Below are 15,427 nucleotides of genomic sequence, written 5' to 3'. Positions count from 1 at the left end.
GTATTTCCGCTGGGGAAAGAAAACTCCATCTATTTTAATTTAATTAAGTGTCCTTCATCAGAAAAAAATATTGACACTGTAGTACACTTAACACACACTTGTCGTTACTCTACTCCTCTCTCCCCATAAATCGATCTCAGCACTCCATCTTGAAGGATGTCTCCATTCTAAAAATGCATCTCAAAGAGAGAGGAGGCTTGGCCGCAGGAGCTGTGAGCAAGGATGCACAGGTGGGGGACTGCCCATTTCTCCGACGCTCCATTGTTCCGACCTCTCAATAACCCGAAATATTCCCTTTGGTCCTACAGCCCACTAGTCCAATGTCCCTTTGTTTCGAAAAAATAAACTGCAAATAAACCCGCAACACGGTCTCACGGTAGTTCGTGAAATTGTCATGTTATTTTTAATCTATTGATTCGTGTACAAGAACACGTTTTTCTCGTGGTGGCCAGCACGAAATGGAAACCATCTTTACAGAAGTTGGGTTTAGGAAAAGATGAACGGGGGAAGCAAACATCACACCCCGGGACACGATCCGCGGTCTCTGGGGACACGCGACAACAACAATGGGATGGCGGAGGTTGGGTTTAGGAAAAGATGAACGGGGAAAGGACGCCTAACACGCCGGGAGACGGCCGCGGGGAACACGCGACAATGATGTGACGGTTGTTGTTAGGAACACAACAACGGGGAAACAAAACGCCACCCATCCACCAGCCCAACCAACCTCCTTATGTGGATTTTCGGCATTTCATACTACTCGCTACCGTAGTTGTGCTGTGATCACGAAATATGCTTCTCATTGAAATACATTAGTTTACATTTTCATGCTGGCCACCATGAAAAAAATTAGATAAACGTGTCCGTATACACGAATCAATAGATCAAATAAGACCATTTCACGAACTGCCGTGAGACTAGGTTGAAACCCGACATCCCATTGTTCCGACCATAGGGTTAGGGTTAGGGTTATGGTTAGGGACAATTATTTATAATATTTCTTTAGGATTTTTGCCTTGTTTAAAGCCCATGTTACAGGGTTTATTTTCTAATGAATTTGTGCAATTTGCTTGTTGGTAATAAACATTTAAACTGTTACCCAACAACATCAAATACAATGGATATCACAAAACGGAATAAAATACGAAAAAGTAGTACTATTTTACAGCGGTTTGCAATGATTCTCTTCTCCCCCACAATGCATTGCACTACGTCACATTGGGGAGACGACAGACAAAAGCCCCGTCTCTGTTCACTGTCTATGTGCCACTGGTGTTGCAAAATATGGCTTTTGGTGTCGACCGAGTTTTTGTTAGCTACATACAAAGCTAACTGGCTATAGTTAGCCTGTATGCTAGCGGAATTACCTAACGTTGCGTAACCAGCCAGCAACTTCGGCAATCGGTAATAGTTTTGGTAAGCTAACCACGACAGTATTGTCGCCCACAATCAACCTCTCCTGCTAAAAGCAGTCAATCTGCAGTGATGTTTGAAATAGAGACGCTGTAATGGGAATTTTATTTTAAGATTATAGTTTGATATCTTACAAGATTCTCTTATATACTTTACAGGAGTTTCCTAATAATCTTTAATTTTGTTATAGACTTAGAGACTCCAAGAGAAGAAGCAACTGGCATCATAAACTCTGGCCTAGTTGAGAATATCCTTCTCTTTTTGGAACTCAGCGTTCCTACTGTTTACCTTTAGCAGATAAGGAGGAAAAGGGCCATAACATTTTGAACTGTATCTCCTTCTGTCTCTTGCTTTAACAGATGTTTAGGCTAAGTAGAGAGCAGGATCAGAGGGGAAAGGTTGTAAAGTCATTGTGACTGTTTGTGGTGTTTTTTCATCTGCGTAGCTGCTAAACTTATCCTGGAGGGGGGTGGTTTAAGTGAGTTCTTACTATATAGATGTATGGTTTTCTAGCTGGGTCAGAAGACCCTTTCAGATGTGCCATGAGTACTTGTGAAACTGTTTTCTCTGCATTTGCAAATGTAAATAAATACTCAAAGACCAAACTTTGGTTTAATCCTCAAATCGTCCTTATTTGTTTCATCTGGTGTTTTTGATACGCACTCCTGCTGCTAACAAGAAAAACTTCCACTACAACGCTTGCAACGTTAGCTAATTCCGCTAGCACAGGCTAACTATAGCCAGTTAACTTTGTGTGTAACGTAGCTAACAAAAACCCACCCATCTCGTAGGAGCGAAGCTTAACATTTCTTTCAATACAATTATGGTACAAAAGGAGCACTAACGCCACATGTCTTATGTTGACAACGTGGACACAGATATAGGAAACAACGAAGGCAGTCGTAATATTTACCTAGCCGTCTAGGCTAACGCTGTTGCGCTAACGTTAGCAAAACGTCGGCGTAGCTTTAGCTAGCTGTCTAAACTTGTGAAAAGCCGAACAGCATCCCCATCCAAGTAATAAATGAACACTAGGCAAATATGTTGTTACTGGAGCTAGTAGGGTCCATCAAAACGTGAGATATCTAATCGAAAATGTGTTTACAACGTCGGGGGATTTCACAGGTAGGACTGACTGGCAAGTTAGCCCATAGCTAGCATGATGCCTTCTATTTATATATATATATATATATATAGATTACCAGTATTTATCTGAACTAGCTAACGACATGATCACTGTCACTAGATATAAAGAAAACATTGACTTTCACTCGGTGCTATTCACTGACAGTAAAAACACCTCTTCCACCTCTTCCTCATCCCAGTCAGTCACCATAGTTCTAGTACTAGGCTGAGGCACGTCTCCCCAACGTGACGTCATCACCGAATTGCGTTAAAAAACCCACTAAACGACTAAAACGGCGAAAACTGGCCTTTAACACTATTTGGTGACATTTTTAAAGCAGCCATATTATGCTCATTTTCAGGTTCATAATTGTATTTTAAGGTTGTACCAGAATAGGTTTACATGGTTTAATTTTCAAAAAACACCATATTTTTGTTGTACTGCACCGCTCTCTCTCACTGCTGCAGATCCTCTTTTCAGCTGGTCTCTGTTTTAGCTACAGAGTGAGACCTCTTTTCTTCTTCTTCTGTACTATCTTTGATTGCACTGCACATGCCCAGTAGCTCAGATGTAGATCATGTCAGCTAGCTAGCTCCATAGACAGTAAAAGAAAGGCTGTTTCTACAACTTTGGTCAGTTACAAGGCAGGATTAGCTGGGAGACTTCTAAATGAGGGCACACATGTAAGTAGTTCTTTTGTAGATTATGGTGAACTTGTGTATGTTGTAGCAGTGCTTTGCTATTGAGAACGAGGTAGCATGCTAGCATTAGCATGCTAGCGTTAGCCATAGCGTTAGCATGCTAACGCTACGAGCTAATGGTTGCGGTTAGCCTGCTCGTTTCGGCTTGTGACGTCACAAGCCGTGCCGATTTTGAACAGCTCACCCAGAGACTGAAGGCAGGACACATTCAGAAACCGTATCTCACTCTAAACACCATGGATGGATTTTTTTCAAAGTTTGTATGTGTGTGGAAGCACCAGAGACACAACATAACACCCCAAATCCCAGAAAAAGTGATTTTTTCATAATATGGGCACTTTAACAATGATATACATATGTTGAGTACTTTATGTACCCATTAATCAACAGTGGTGGTTAACCTGCAACATGGGCTTTAACATGTCGGGAATCCCAAAGTTTCCTGTTTGAAACAGCCAAGATGAGGAGTCTTCACATTCACATTGGTTATTGCAGGGATATGCCCCATTCCTATTCATTATCATATATGGGAGGTGATCCACAAAAGCCTATATGGTCGGAACAATGGGATGTCGGAGCAGATGGTTTAGTTTTTCGAAACAAAGGGATGTCAGACTAGTGGGATGTAGGACCAAAGGGAATGTTTTGGGTTATTGAGAGGTAGGAACAATGGAGCGTCGGAGAAATGACATGGCACCGCACAGGTGAATCCATTGCGAAAGTCTAGGACCAATGTCATGAATAATTTGAAGCTTGTGACATGTTGTATTCACCAGAACCTTCACAGATGGTTATGACTTCATTTTATTAATATTGTTATTGTTATCTTGAAATAATTTTTGCTTTTAAGTCGCTGGTCTATTAATCTAATAATGTATCTTTATATACTTAACTACCAGGTGGAATTATGTTGATGAAAACAGCAGTAAAAATGTGTGGTTGTGGCATCCAAAACAATGAAAGTACACAAATGAAAGTACAACAGTATAAATGAAGACATATGGAATAAAATATGTTGGGGGAAAGAGAGAGAGAGAGAGAGGCGCTGAGGCTTTTAAGCGAATGGGATCCTCTTGTGTTTGGAGCCGTTCTGCTGCACTGCGGGCAGCAGAGAGTGGCAGCTCGGCGTTTATCACAGTCCTTCAGCAGACGACTTTTCGGTCCGGATGGCTGACACTGACAACAACCAGTGTGCAGAAGGGAAATCATCTCGCAGAGCTGCTCTGGTGATACCATGTCACCCAGAGAGGGATTTACTCTGGTTTCTGTTTACGCAAGGTTTCTGCACAATTTACACTCAGGCCTAACTTCACTCCGGCTGCTCGGGTGGTGTGGCTGACGCAGTTGCTATGACAGTTAAAGATCTTTAAAGGGTAACTGCTTTGTTGTTTTTTTACCTTAACCCTATTTTCCCATGCATTGATGTCTAAGTGACTCATGTGAACAAAAATCTTTGAAATTGGTATTGAGAGAGTTCGTTGTAACCGGCAGCTGCGAACCGGGCTGCAATGTATCCCTTGTAGGATATATATATTTTTTGTGAGAATAAAGTGAGAGGCTTTAGAGTTCATGAACTGACCTTGTTGTCTCTGCTTCTCTGGGTTTATGAGAAACCATCTGGTTTTTTAAAGTGATAAGATATTATAAAGGGAGTACGGGATATTAGCACCCAGGGAATGATTGGAAGCTGAGAAAAAAGGTATCCTCTGACCACGGGAAGCAGAGATAACAAGGAGCAGTGTTTCGCAAGCGAAGAAGTGTAGCGCAGGTCATGAAAATGTCCTTGGCTCTCACGCAACTCCCTAGAAGATTAAGACACAGGTATTCAGTAATATGAACATCATAAAACATTTTGTAACCGATGTATACTTTTGGTAAACGGAATGCAACGTAGCAAGAGAAGATCTGGACTGTATCCAAACTGATGACAGCACCACCAGAAGAGGAGACAGAAATGGATAAAAAGACAGACTTCAGAGATAGTCTTGTCTTACAATATCTGATCCGTGTACACGTACTTGTATTATTGCAATATCATTCTTCACTAAAGTTTATTAATAATTTTAACTGAACAAATCCTGAGTATTATTTCTGATCTACCAGTCAACGAACACAAGAAATTTGAGGGTGTAAGGTATAGTGATCTAAGTGGAGTCAGATAGGTTATTTTGGCCTTTTTGGCCAGACCGGTCATCGGTCACTCAAATTCATTCCTTCACCCTGCAGGGCAAATGTTCAGCGAATTGGTGTGCATACATTTCCGTACAATATCGTACAAACCTGTTCATGAGAATGTGTTGGTTATGTAAACACTGGAGCAGATGACCATATTAAGAAATTCAGCGCGATTGACGTCAGTTGGAGCCGTGAGTTAAAAAAACTTGAAACCAGAGCGTTCAGAATGATCTGAAATCTGAGGTTTTTGCTCTCAGGGATTTCTTTTATATATGTTTCCCTCATTATTTGAAGCTTTGGTTTAATATGACATTGTAACATATATTAGACAGAAAATGAGGGAACGCATAATAGGTCTCCTTTAAGCACCGTTCAGCAGATTGTCTGAGAACTTGTTAAACCGTCACAATAAAGCCAATCAAACGCTATATTGAAATAAACCTCTAAAAAGATTTTCAGATTAATGTAGTCCAGCCAAAAAAAGGTTAGTACACGCTGCTCCAGAGGCCTTGAGGCTCATCACATTCAGCACCATATCTAAATGATTTATTTTCTTTGGCAGCATGAATGTACTCAGGAAAGTTTTCCTATTTAATGAGGACTCATTTTGTCCTGAGGACGATGCTTGGATGGATACTTCGGCCCGACGACGGTGCTAAAGCGAAAGGTGTGAATGTTCACTGTTGTTTATTGTCTTATGCACAATTAAAAACAAGTTTCTACATTGAAATTAGATTAGAAGATTAGATTCAACTTTATTGTCATTGTGCAGAGTACAAGTACAAACACAGGGAAATGCAGTTTGCGTCCAACCAGAAGTGCAAAAAAAGCAGAAAAGTGCAATGTGATAAACAAAGTATAGACAGGTGGTGCATAGACAGGACAAGACATATAGTGCAGTGTTATAAGAGCAGAATAAATATGGCTATGTAATATGAACGATGTATGAAAAAGCTTCCTTTGCCTTCCACTCTTAATGGCGTTTAAAGGGAAACACAATTGAAGGTGCGCAATTGCCCATTAACGTTACATTGCAGCTTGTTTCTCGCTTAATACTGGACCAATTCCAAACGTTGATCCCATCAGACACTTAGACAAAAACATGGGGACAAATAGGGTCCAGGTTGGAAAAAAACTGAAGTTACCTTTAGATGGTACGTGTCCACTGCCACACTTCCCTTCATTGTCTACGTGAGCCGCCATGCAATGCATCTTGGTAGCGTTGCAGCGACTTTCAAGAGGCAGGGCGTTGAGTTTCCGATTCCTCATTTGCATAATGTTCAACCCAGGCAACTTTATGCAAATCAGGGGCGTCCGGTTTGACTACCGCCTCTGGAAAACTCCTGAAAATTGTGACCGTTGCCAATCTGAAAATGAAGACAGATTCAGCAGCTGATTTCACACATAAAATGTTATTTTTTTTATAAGGACGATGCTAGAAAAAACAGAATATCCTCAGGGCAGCAAGAGCAAGTGGACACTTTGGCCCGACGGCAGTGCTTAAGCGAAGGCAATGAATGTTCACCGTTTACTGTCTTGTGCTCAATTAAAAACATGTTTCTACAATGAAATCCTTCCTTTGCCTCCCCCACTGAATGAGGTTTAAAAGGAAACGAAAAAAGTACAAGAAAATATGTGAAGAACACCGTGTACAATATGGATTAGGTTTGTTGCTGAGGCTTACGACCTGAGGATATTAGCTGTCGGTCAGCCTGGATGTCCTGAATTTCACACTTCTGTACCTCCTGCCAGAGGGCACGAGTGTGAAAACCCTGCGGTGGGGTCTTTGCTGATTCTGCAGCATCTTCTGCAGACTTACGAGGCGGGACATCGACCACTGCAGAGTCCACAGAAGAGCCTTGGCTGTAGCTGTTGAAAAATAGAGAGAGCTCCTGCTACTTTACAGCCACAGGAAGCATTAAAAAGCCACAAACTGTACCGAGGCTCCAGAATGCAACATTTACCTCATTATCTCTTCAATTCAGCTCACACTGACAATGATCGGCCTGCAGCAGCTTGGAGGATGATTGTTCCTGCTGCTGAAGGCCCATCATGTGAAGCTGTTCCGCTCTTTGTTGTTGCCTGTGATGTCTTTAAAAACCAGAGCTGAACCAAAGTGCCAGTACCCTATCAACAAAAGCTCTGATTTGTTTTGAACAATATGACTTGAAAGGAGCATGTTCATTCCCTGTCATCTGTTCTTTTGTATCCTGTTTCAATCAGGTGATACAACACAGCGAAAGTCAGCGTCAGACTCTGAGTTAGCTGAGGACAGGATGATTCAGAGTACACAATACCTCGTTTGAAACAAAATCAGCTGGAGGCTAGGCTGAGTTGGGTTTCCAGGTTACAGTAACAGCTGTTGTATTAGATTTGGGTGTTACACGTGCTGTAACCCCCCCCCCCCCATAAACACAAACTCCACGTTTGTGTAACACCCAAATCTAAGACAACAGCTGTTACTGTAACCTGGACAACGCATCAGCCAATACATTCTCTCTGAACCTCTCTTGTGGCGGACATCTAAGTTGTAGTCCTGCACAATCAGCGCCCAACGCATTAAGCGCTGATTGTGGTTGTACATACGAGAGAGAAAGACCAGGGGGTTATGATCAGTGTAAACAACGACCGGCAAAGAGCTAGATCCAACATACACCTCGAAGTGCTGTAAGGCCAACAACAAAGCAAGCGTCTCTTTTTCAGTGGTGGAGTAGTTAAGTTGATATTTGTTGAACTTCCTAGAAAAATAGCACAGTGGGTGATCTATTCCCTCTGCATCTTCCTGTAGGAGAACAGCAACAGCCCCCACTGCGCTGGCATCCACCTCGAGCTTGAACGCCCTGGCGAAATCAGGGGCCGCAAGCACGGGGGCGTGATATAGGAGTGCCTTGAGACTGTCAAACGCGATCTGACACACAGATCAGATCACACAAAATCCACCTTAGGTCTCAGTAAACAAGTGGCTGAGCAACAGTAGAGAACTTACGGCAGAAAGCTCAGTAGTAACCTGCCATCCCTAGAAACGAAAGCAGCGCTTTACGCGTAGCAGGAACTGGACAAAATGAAATGGCACACATTTTGGCTTCTACACGACGCACCTGTCCCTGCCCTACCTGTCTACCCAAATAGGTGATGGTAGCTTTACCAAACTCACATTCAGCCAAATTAAATGTGAGGTTGGCCCGAGCGAGTCTGCTGAAGACTTGCTCTAAGAAGCGTCGGTGCTCCTCCCACGTATCTGTGTACATAATTAAGTCATCCAAATATGCATTACAATTTCTCACCCCAGATAACACAGTATTCACTAATCGTTGGAATGTGGCGGGTGCATTGCACATGCCGAACGCCATGACCGTGTATTGTGCAAAATGGTCGGGAGTAACAAACGCCGAAATAACAGCCGCATGGTAAGGCTGAGCAATTTTATCGATTCTGCAATATAAATCGATATTTATTTTCCCAAGAAAGTATAGATTTTTAAGCCGTGACTATCGATACATAAGTCCCATTCAAATCCCACGTGTTTACCCCCGTTCGCGTTGCAGGAAGAGCGATTTGGTCAGCCAGCCACTAGTGTCGCTGTAGAGCAAGTTTACACAGACGCCGACGTCTACGGCCGCTGACCGCTGACACACAGAGCCGATTATCGGCCGTCGGACCATCTGGCGAGGTCGGTGACTCGAGTCTGTTCGGTGTGTTCCGTGCCTTCGTCCGTCCGAGGAGCCGTCGGCCTTCATTTTGGCTGATTTGACATGCTCAGTCGGAGACAGGGCAGTCGGGACTCAGCCGGAAATGGCGAGCGGATGAGTCTTTCAAAATCTGACGAAAAACTTTTAAACTGACCTTTGTCGATCTGAAATGAAGACAGATTCAGCAACTGCACGGCCTATTTCTCTCTTAAAATGTTTTCAGAAACACGTTTCGGTGAACTATTTTAGTCCAATATGAGATCGTATTCTGAACGAGCCGCCATGACAGTCTGGCTGTGAATTTCCGGAGAAAAAAGACCCACGTGACGCGTTCGTCCAATCAGCTGCCGGTTCACATTTTCTGGGAAACAATCAGACCGTTGATGGAAACAATACAGAGCAGCGCCGCCTGCTGCTATGGAGACATATTACGTTTCGTGCACGTGCAGAGCGTACGCTCAAGTCAGCGTTTCTTCGGTGTGTTCTGAGGAGAAGCCATGGTACTATGTTTACCTACCTGGTGGCTAGACTGGCTACCTCATATATTCAGTGTCAAGCTAAAAAAGCTGTCAAAGAAACTGTTCAGAACAGGCCACGTTAATTGCAATACTGCACTTTATTTACTTTTCAAAGGCTTGTAAGCTTTCAATAAATGGAACTAATTTTCTCAACACATCTTTGATTCATTTTGTCCAGCATTTGCAAGCTGTAGACTCTCTGTCCAGCCAGAGACATATATTATGCAATTGATGTTTTTAGTTTTCAGTTCAATTAATTAAATCCAAGTAAATGGAACACTCACAAGATGTCACCAAAATCACTGTCCCCTTTAAATCTTTCAGAAAATGAAAATAAGTGTATTGAATTATATTGAATCGTATCGAATTGTATCATTGGCTGAATATCGTGACATATCGTATCGTGAGCTGAATATCGTGTATCGTATCGTATCGTGAGATTAGTGTATCGCTACAGCCCTACCGCACGGTCAGTTAAGGGTACCTGCCAGTAACCTTTTAACAGGTCCAGTTTGCTCACAAACTTGGCATTCCCGAGGTTATCAATACAGTCTTCCATTCTCAGCAATGGGTACGAATCGTGCACTGTAACAGAGTTCACCTTATGAAAATCAGTGATGAAGCGGGGTGAGCCGTCAGGCTTAGACTCAACAAGACAGGGTGAACTCCAAGAACTAAAGCTGGGTTCAGCAAACCCATTTTGAAGAAGATATTGCACTTCCCCTTTCATCAGTTCACACTTAGTCTGATTTGCACGGTACGGATGTTGTTTTATGGGACGCGGGTCGGTCAGCTCAATATCATGCTGTATTATACAGTTGTTGTGGTCGGCACATCACCGAACATGCACGTACACGTACTGTCTATGTTCAGCAGGTAAATGTTGTAGCTGGGAAGGTAATTCTGCTATCGCCTCCGAGTTTAGGCAGTCGAGTGTCTAACTGGACTGGATGACGCGGCCGCAGATCTTCACAGTCAGGTAGAAGCGCAGGACCACTCTCTCTAACCGTGGATTTCCACAGGATGCAGAACGTCTGCGGACCGGCTCCGCTCCGTAACGTCTGCGTGCTCCGCCATCCGTCAATACCCACCAGGTCCGGATTTGTTGCGTAACGGCTGCGGCCAGCCGACCGCGAGATCTCGCGAATTCACGTATGTTCGCGCGATATAACAGGATGTAGTTTCTATAAACAGAACCACAAAACCAACAACAGTTAGTTTCCATCCAGAGGAGTAGAGGGGGAACTACTCTGAGCTGTGTTTTCAAGGTGTAGTGCAGGGAAATATGATCCGCCGTGAGCACGCTGGATTTTATTTTGAAAAGTAACCGGTTTTTATTTTGTTTCTGTGCTCGACTTCCTGTCCTGCACAATCTGAATTGTGCTAAATTGCTGCGGAGCTCTCCGTCGTCCATCAAAAATAGAAGCTCTGGTATCTGCTCCGGAGGGCTGGGACCGCCGGAGCTGGGACGGAGTCGGGACGCAGACGTTTTGCAGTCAGTGGAAATACACACACTGACTTTAATGGAAACCTAATGACTCCGTCGTCGTTCCGGAGACGTTCCACATCCAGTGGAAATTGCCGGTAAGTTGATACAACTTCAGCATGTTGATATGAGAGACGCGCGTTTTTCTTCTTCGCTCAGGAGTACTAACAATGTAGTCGTGTCACTGAGGCGTTCGCGGACCTCATACGGACCGGTAAATTTGGCTGAGAGCACCGAAGCAGGTGTAGGCAGTAACGCCAGTACTAGACAGTGACTGCTTAGCGAGTGCATTAGTGGTGTGTAGCCGCTCACGGAAGTGACTGACATAATCGAATACGTTTTTTTGACCAGAGATGCAGCTGTTCCGCTGTTTTTTGTTGCCTGTGATGTCGTTATAAAACAAACGCTGAACCAAAGCTCCAATACCCTATCAACAAAAGCTCTGATTTGTTTTGAACAATATGACTTGAAGAGACTGTTCATTCCCTGTCATCTGTTCTTTTGTATCCTGTTTCAATCAGGTGATACAACACAGCGAAAGGCAGCGTCAGACTCCGAGGACAGGATGACTCAGAACAGGATACAGTACACAATACCTTGTTTGAAACAAAATCAGTACCTGTCTAATAAAAAAATCAAAGCAAACCAAAAAATAATCTAAAAGAAAGAAACGGATGAGTTACTGAGTTGTCTGTTCTCAGTAACTTTGAACAAAGAAGTACAGCTCGATAAGTTGCAGTGTTGCAGTGCAAAGGGGGCTTTAGAGACTAAACTTATCAAGCTGTACTTCTTTGTTAGTTAGTCTTGTTAGTGCAAAATTCTCCCTTTGTGTCTGGACATTTTTTTCCTCATATTGTTGTGAGTGAAGCTCTGTAATTGCAGCTGTTGCCTTTGTTGCTGAGAGGCTCTGGACAACTGTCCTCACTAACTGTGCCTGATTAATTAGAGCTCCTCTCCAGGCTGTGTGGGTCCAATCTGTTGGTGGAGTCTTCAGGATTCAAAATCTGGGGATTAAACATGTCTCTAGCCAGTCCTAGGAGGCAGGTGGGGAAACCAACATCTTTTTCTACACTTTACTAAAAATGGTGATTTCAGTCCTGGATAATTTAAAGTTTCTATTTGAGTGAAAACAGTGGAGTTGGAGTGCTGAGGGTTTACCCCCCAATTTCCACCAACTACGTAACGGCTGCGTATCCGCTCTGGAATGGCGGCAGAGTCAATAGGTTTCCATTAAAGTCAATGTGTGTATTTTCACTGACTGCCGGGTCCCAGCTCCTGCAATCCGCAGCCCTCCGGAGCAGATACCCAGAGCTTCTATTTTTGCCGGATGCCAGAGAGCTCCGCAGCAATTCAGCACACGGCAGATAGTGCGGGACAGGAAGTCAAGCACAGAAACAAAATAAAACATCCGGTTAATTTTCAAAATAAAATACACCGTGCTCACGGCAGATATTTTTCCATATTAATGGGCGGAGACAGGCCTGAAGTCAACAAATCATACGTGAATTCGCGAGATCTCGTGGGTCGTCATGACTTCAGCTGTCAGTCATGGCTGCAGCCGTTCCGCAACAAATGCGGACCTGGTGGGTATTGAAGGACGATGGAGCACGGTGCCGACACGCAGCGGAGCCGATCCGCAGACGTTCCGCAGTTGGTGGATATTGCGGGTTAGCTATCTGGAGTCTACCTTCAAGTATTCAGAATAGGTAGTTTACAGTGACGTGTTTCCGGCATATTTTTCGTCGTTTTCCAGATTATTTCTTACATTTTTCATCCTTATGAACAATTACTTTGGGTAAGAACAGATGTGACGTCACAACAGAGTTGGGGACTCGAGTCTGAGACTCAGACTCGAGTCGCACTTAAGTCGCACAAACAGCTGACTTCAGACTTGACTTGCGACTTGACCCAAAAGACTTCAGACTTGACTCGGACTCGAGCTTTGAGACTCGTCAACAACTTGTTTTCATGCAATTATTGCTTTTTAAATCAAAATTTATTCATGTATTTCTTTTTTCTGTTATTGGCGCATATACATTGGGGAAATGTATGACGAGCTGCGTGTTAAGCTGCGTGTCCCCTGCCCTTTGCCATAATGTGCAACCTGGTCTCACGCCAGTTCGTGAAATAGTCACGTTATTTTGATTAATTGATTCGTGTACAGGTCACAATTTTCTCTTTTATTTCGTGTACAGGTCACGATTTTCGAACGTTACCATTTCACAAACTGCCATGACACTGGGCTGCTCTGGGGGATGCCACAATGGGGAAAATAAACGCCACACGCCCACGCCGGCGACAACAAAAGGACGGACCGCCACACGCGGGACGCGATCCCCGGGCACAGGGACACGATCCGCGGTCTCTGTGGCACGCAACAACGGGGACATGAAATGCCACAACAACGGGACGGTTGAGGTTAGGAAGAGAGTAACGCGGAAAGGAACTGCAACACACCGGACGCGATCCCCGGTCTCCGGGGTGAAAGTCCTGTATTGTTTGACCCATCCACCACCCCGACCAACCTCCCTACGCAGAATTTCTGCTTTTCATACTACTCCCTACCGTTGTTGTGGTCATAATTCGTAATCACCACACGAAAAAAAGACATGATTGTGTCCTGTTCACGAATCAATAGATTTAATAACGTAACCATTTCACGAACTGCCATGAGATGTGCAACGTAACGCATGCGCTATGCCTTATGTGCGCACACTCACATATCAAAAAATGGATGCACACCAAGTCCTCCCGGAGTTGTGCCTTTTGTCTTTAGTTTTGCTTTCAATAACTTCGTAAAGTGGCAGTAAGAGAACAGCTACATGCAAGGTGTGTGGCACCAAGATAAATGATGCCGGACCAACAACGTTGAACTTCATCAGGCATCTCAGAACGCACCCAGATAGGTCAGTCACTTGCTAATGTGAAAGAGACGTTACATTTAGCATATATCGTCACAGGTAACAAGCTAACCATCGCAAAGGGTTGTGCTAATGCTGGGAACAGTGTTAGAATATATTTTGTGAAAGTGTTGAGAAAAGGTTTTAGAGTTCATGGGGCTGACCTCAATGTCTCTGTTTCCCTGGGTCAAAGGAAGGGTGAGAAAGAAACTCTGATCAGAGGAGGGAACGAGGCAAACAATGGTCAGCACTATGCAAGCGCGGGATTTGTGACACTGTATGGAAATGACCTGGCTCTCATGAAAACTCCTTAAAGTTTGCTGGAGATTAAAACACAGGTGTTCAGAATCCAACAATAGCGGCTTGCTTCTTCTGAGCTGAGAATTGGAAGTCAAGGTCATGTTTTTATACAGTGTTACAAATTAGTCAGGAGCCGGCTGGAGCCAGAAGATCTGGACTGGATCCAAACTGATGAGGGCACCACCAGGGATGGGACAGAAATGGATAAATAGACAGTATCTTATCTTAACTTAGCAGCACCTGATGCCAGGGGAAACGCTGTCAGTTCGTTAGGCGATATAGACTCTGCCTTTGTGTATCAGATCCATGTACATGTACTTGTATTCTGCAATATCTTTCACTAAACTTGTTATTAACTTTAACTGGACGAATCCTGGTCTTGATTTGATTCCTGAGTTTTATTTCTCTGATCTACCAGTAAACGAACACAAATAGTGACCAAAGAATTGGAGTCAGATTAAGTCTGGCCTTCTTAGGGCCAGACCGGTCAAATCGGTCACATTTTAGATTAAAATCCTACAACAGGCACATTGTTAGTTGTATAAATGTGATTGTAAAAAATGACTTGTGAACATCTCTGCGTCACATGCATAAAACCTATTGTGTACATAGTTATATTTTTTAAGTATTACGTAGACTCAGGGCGTTTTCACACCTATAGTTTGTTTGCTTTGGTTCAAATCAGTTGATGATTTTGTAAACTTGGAGTGATTTCCCGTTGGTTCGGTTTTGTTACCTGGAAAAATCCAAGCGTACCAAAAAGCGTTGATTACAAATCACGTAAGAGCGTTCACTCCTCTTATTGGTCGGATGGGTCTGGGGGGCGGGAGCAAGAAAGTAAATACAGGAACAAGGTCCTGTGTGGACTTGTGCATATTATGTATAAATATATACACACACACACACACACACACACACACACACACACATTTGGCCCAACTGGAAACCAGTTTTTAAACTGAGTCAGGCCCATTTAAACTGTAACTTAATGTTACTTTTAATCCTTTCCTGTATAATAAATTCAATGAATTTATGTCATTCTTGTCTCCTCTTGCTTCTTTTAAATCCAACCAATTTCCAGTTTCCACAGCAAGTCGTCTGGAATACAGTGAGTCTACG

At 43.4% G+C, this 15,427-nt stretch overlaps 1 protein-coding gene and 2 long non-coding RNA genes across 3 annotated transcripts in view; 2 read left to right on the top strand and 1 right to left on the bottom strand.

Moving 5' to 3' along the window:
- Positions 1 to 15,427, top strand: part of LOC116036403 (NLR family CARD domain-containing protein 3-like) — a 1,020,880-nt gene that overhangs the window by 642,955 nt on the left and 362,498 nt on the right. The window lies entirely within an intron of this gene.
- The window catches only part of LOC118495509, a 297,118-nt gene that overhangs the window by 15,018 nt on the left and 266,673 nt on the right, over positions 1 to 15,427 (top strand). The gene's annotated exons all lie outside the window — the stretch shown is intronic.
- LOC118495516 lies at positions 6,678 to 7,518 on the bottom strand. Its single transcript, XR_004897962.1, has 3 exons — positions 7,380 to 7,518; positions 7,158 to 7,284; positions 6,678 to 6,782 (listed from the first exon to the last, which is right to left on the bottom strand). It is a non-coding gene; the product is annotated as an uncharacterized LOC118495516 (long non-coding RNA).

This window comes from Sander lucioperca, chromosome 7 (assembly GCF_008315115.2).
Source record: "Sander lucioperca isolate FBNREF2018 chromosome 7, SLUC_FBN_1.2, whole genome shotgun sequence".
NCBI classification, from domain to species: Eukaryota; Metazoa; Chordata; class Actinopteri; order Perciformes; family Percidae; genus Sander; species Sander lucioperca.
Note: the sequence above shows the minus strand (reverse complement) of the source record. Positions and strands in the feature narration are given on the sequence as shown.